This window comes from Heterodontus francisci, unplaced genomic scaffold (genome assembly GCF_036365525.1).
Source record: "Heterodontus francisci isolate sHetFra1 unplaced genomic scaffold, sHetFra1.hap1 HAP1_SCAFFOLD_59, whole genome shotgun sequence".
Taxonomy (NCBI): Eukaryota; Metazoa; Chordata; class Chondrichthyes; order Heterodontiformes; family Heterodontidae; genus Heterodontus; species Heterodontus francisci.
The window spans coordinates 8,363,669-8,368,573 of record NW_027140758.1 but is presented as its reverse complement, the minus strand read 5'-3'; the positions used below and the strand labels follow the sequence as shown (position 1 = coordinate 8,368,573).

The following is a 4,905-nucleotide window of genomic DNA, read 5'->3' as shown; positions in this document are numbered from 1 at the left end:
CCTCTGATGATGTTGATTGTAATCAGCTTCAATTTGCTGATAGTTTTGGAAGTGAGCAGATTTCCTTTGCTTGAGTCGACAACATGGAACTCAGTCTGACATGTGGACCCATGGGAGGATTTGAATGCCACCCCTGCATTGGAGTGGCATCCATCCAACAAGAGACCGAGTAGAAGTGACAGTTCTGTCAGTCGAATATGAGACTTTTAATGGCAGGGTTGTGAGTTTGAGTGCCATTCTGTTTTTCCCTTTTTTAAGGCTTCATGAGCAGAGAGTACAGGGAGTGTTTGAAATGAGCAAGTCTCGCTTTGATTCAGGACTCTTACCTCTCAGCAGCATCTCACTATGAAAGATTGAATTTGATCTCATTTCATTCTCAGCTCGGGGTCTGTGCGGCTCAGTGGCACTTCTGGCTGTCTCCCGCTTCACAATCCATCAGTACTGAGAAAGCAATGGGGAATATTACTCACATGTTGTGTTCTTTAATTTTTTGGAAAACTTGAATGTATGTATTTTCTTCCAAAACAAGGACACCAAGTCACTATCAATGTAGGGCTGAAATAGCTCAGTTGGGAGAGTGTTAGACTGAAGATTTAAAAGTCCCTGGTTCAATCCCGGGTTTCAGCAATTTTGCTTCCTTATGCGTCCCTTGCCTTGGTTCTGATTTTCTGGTTGCACAATTTACTTTGAAATTATTTACCAAGCACCAGTGGATTGAATTTGAGAAACAACACAGAGTCATTTACAGCACAGAAGGTGGTCGTTTGGTCTATCACGTCCATGCTGGCTCTCCCCGGAGCAATCTAGTCAGTTCCACTCACCAGCTCGGTCCCTTTCCTCCTGCAAGTTTCTTTCCTTCAAGTATCCATCTAATTTCCTTTTCAAATCAATGATTGTCTCTGCTTCCAGCACACTCGTGGGCCAAGACATTACTACCCACAGCATAAAAAATTCCACCTCATCAAGGATGGGACATACGTATATCTTCTATATTTGCTTATTCTCTATTTCTATGAGAATAGACTGACAGTCAACATGAAAGGAAACCCAAAAATCTTCGAGCAGCATGTAAATGATAAGTGAGTAGTAAGAGGTTGAGTCGGGCCTATTAGGAACAAAAAGGATAATATAAGCTTAGAGGTGCAGGGCAATGTTAATCTACTTAATGAGTACTTCGTATCAGTGATCACTGAGGAAGTGGAATTTGACAAAATATCAGTCGAAGTGAAGACAGTAGAGTCAATGGAGAGGGTACAAATTGAGAGAGGGTGGTACTAAAAAGGCTGGCTGTGCTTAGGGTAGATAAATCACCTGGTCTGGATGGCTGGCATCCCAGTTTGCGAAAGGAAATGCGGATGCAGATCATGGAAGAGTTTGCCATAATCTTCCAATCTTCCCTGGATACGGGGGAGGTGCCAGGAGTAAACAGTGGCAAATGCGACGCCCTTATTCAAGAAAGGGTGTAAGGACAGTCCGGCTAACTACAGGCTAGGTAGATTAACAGCAGCGGTGGGTAAGGTTTTAGAAAGAATAATCAGGGTAAAAAATCAACAGTCACTTGGAGAGGTTTGAGTTAATTAAGGAGAGTGAGCATGGATTTATAAATGGGAGTTCATGCTTGACTAATCTAACTGCATTTTTTGATGAACTAACAGAGCAGGTTGATGAAGGGAATGCAGTGGATGTTGTTTATATGGATTTTAAGGAAGCGTTTGACAAGGTACCACATAAAAGGGCGGTTAACAAAATTGAGGTTCGTGGTATAGGAGGGTCAGTGTCAAATTGGATAGAAAATTGGTTTAAGGACAGAAAACAGCGAGTCTTATGAAATGATTCTTTGTCAGACTGGAGGATAGTCGACAGTGGTGTTTCCCAAGGGTCAGTGCTGGAACCACTGCTTTTTTTGCTAAAGATAAATGACTTGGATCTTGGAATATTGAGTAGAATCTCAAAATATCCCGATGACAACAAACTTGGAGGAGTGGCAAACAGTGAGGATGATATGAACTGCCTGCAACAGGACAATGATAGGCTAGCAGAATGGGCAGACAGGTGGCAGATGGAATTTAATAGTGACAAGTGTGAGGTGATGTATTTTGGCATAAGGAATAGGGAGTGGCAATATTTACTTAATGGCACAGTTCTAAAGTGTGTGTTGGAATAGAGGGACTTGGGGTTCATGTGCATCAATCTTTGAAGGTGGCAAGTCATATTGCGAGAGTGGTTAGCAAAGCATATGGGATCTTGGGCTTGAAAAAAAGAGGCATTGAGTACAAAGCAGGGAAGTTATGATGAACCATTATAAAGCTCTGGTTCGGCCCCGGTTGGCGTGTTGCTTCCAGTTTTGCTTACCACACTTAAGAAAGAATGTGAGCGTCCTTGAGAGGATGCAGAGGAAATTCACCAGAATGGATCCAGGGATGGAGGATTTTAGTTACAAGGTTAGGTTGGAAAAGCTAGGGTTGTTCTACCTGCATCAAAGGAGAGTGAGGGGAGAATTGATAGATGTGTTTTCGGCTATGACAGTTTTAAATAAGTTGGCAAGGAAACATTGTTCCCGTTAACTATTGGTACAAGGACTAGGGGACACAGATTGAAGGTTTTGGACTGGAAGTACAGGGGGAATGTGCGCAAGAACTTTCTTACACTGATTGGTGATGATCTGTAACTCGCTGCCCACGGGGGCGGTGGAAATGGAGACAATCGAGGATTACAAAAGGAATTTGAATGGGCACTTGAAGGAAATAATTTTACAGGGCTATGGGGATCGAGCAGACAAGTAATAACTCGTCTCCACTCCTAGTATTTCTAAATCCCACACATTCAATATAATGTGAACAATTATTTCCTGTTGTGTCTCTCTCAGATTTGTATACTTCACTGCATTGGAGTGAAGTGACATCTACTGGCAAGAAACAAGAACTGCCGTGATGAGATCAGCCATGATTGTATTGAATGGCAGAGCAGGCTCGAGTGGCTGACTTGCTGACTCCGGCTCCTCGTTCTTATGTTCATAGAATCATACAGCACAGAAGGAGGCCATTCGGCCCCATTGTGTCTCTGCTGACTCTCTGACAAAAAGATGCAATTAGTCCAACCCCCTGCCTATTTCCCCATAATCCTGGAGAATTTTACTTTGAAATATTTGTCCAATTCCTTGATGAAAGTTATAATTGAATCTGTTTCCACCACCCTGTCAGACAATTCATTCCAAATCCGAATCAGTTACTGGGTAAAAAGATCTATCCTCACCTCCCCTTGACATTTTTGGCCAATTATTTTAAATCTGTGTCCTCTGGTTACTGACCCCCAGGACAGTGGAAACAGTTTCTCCCTCTCTACCCTATGAAAATCCTTCATGATTCTGAACACCTCTATTAAATCTTCCCTTAACATTCTCTACTCTGAGGAGAACAATCCCAGCTTCACCAGCCTGTCCAGAGAACTGACACCCCTCATCTCTGGTATCATTCCAGTAAATCTCCTCTGAACTGTCTCAGAAGCTTTGATGTCCTTTCTAAAGCCTGGTGCCCAGAACTGGACACATTACTCGAGCTGAGATCGAGCCAGCGACGCCCACATCCCACGAACGAATAAAAAAACGCTCCCGAACCAGTCCCCAATTCTTATCCATTTTTCGACGCCGTTTCGGGAAGCCTCACCGGGAAAAGCTTCACCACCGCCATCCACAGGGATACAGATGGGATTGTTCCATCTTATTGTGGCCCTGAGGCCCTGTCCAGCTGTGTGAGCCCGCAAAGTCTTCTCGCACTTTGTGAATATCGTGCTCCAACACCGAACCCGCAGCTCTTGCTGCTGACAAAGCTCTCTCCCGCGCCTGCGAGCCCCGGTCCTGTCACAGATAGAGCGGATTCTAGGCCGCTGAGCATTCTGGGTATCACACCTGTCATTAATGCTATTCTTTCAGCTGAAAGGTTTCATTACGTACATTTCATGACCTGGAATCGTCGTGAGTTTTTTCTTTTGCACCTGTCAGTGCCTGGGAGGATAGAGTCAGCTTCACTTTGTAGCCATGAGTTTCTGGTGTGAGAAAGTGGTGTTTAACTCAGTATATTTCAGTTTTTGGTCTGTGACTGTGGGTATTATTCAGTACTTGTTTGTTTCTGCTATTGCTCTGTGAGTTTCACCACATATCTTTCAACAACTTGTATGTGAGCATCAGCTTTTGTCTATATCTATCAGTTTCTGAGAAGTGAGAAAGGGTTTGATTCTATCCCTATCAGTTTCTGTTACATGCATGTGTCTTTAATCTGCACCTCCTCTGAGTGTGTCTTCGTCTCTGCACTTGTAAGTGAATATGTGTTTTGCTTTGTATCTCTCAGTCTTTGAAGTGTGAGCCTGGGTTTGTACCTAATTTCCTTTGTACCTTGCAGTTGGGATATGAAAGAAAGATTTTTACACGTTACCTGCCAACTGCTGCTCCGTGACTGTGGGTTTCACACTGTATCTGTCAATTTCTTGTCTGGTAATGCGAAGTTTACAGTGTACCTGTCAGTTTCTTGTATGTGAGTGTTGATTTCACTCTGAAAAGAATCATAGATCATAGAATAGTTACAGAACAAAAGGAAGCCATTCAGCTCATTGTGCTTGTGCTGCTTCTCTGCACGAGCAACTCAGCTCATGCCACAGACTCATGTATTCCATGAAAACATGCAAGTTTTCCACTTCAGATAATTATCTTATACCATTTTGAAAGCTATGGTTGAATCAGCCTCCATCACACTCTCAAGCAGTGCATATCAGATCTTAACCACTCGCTGTGCAAAAGAAGTTTTTCCTCATGTTGCCTTTGGTTCTTTTGCCATTCACCTTAAATCGGTGTCCTCAGGTTACAGAGCCGTGAATAATATTCCCCATTGCTTTATCAGCACTGATGGATTGTGA

General features: G+C 43.2%; 1 non-coding gene across 1 annotated transcript; it reads left to right on the top strand.

Moving 5' to 3' along the window:
• The first annotated feature begins 554 nt into the window (after nt 1-554).
• On the top strand, nt 555-627 carry trnaf-gaa (transfer RNA phenylalanine (anticodon GAA)). The gene has a single exon. It is a non-coding gene; the product is annotated as a tRNA-Phe (tRNA).
• Nucleotides 628-4,905: the final 4,278 nt, after the last annotated feature.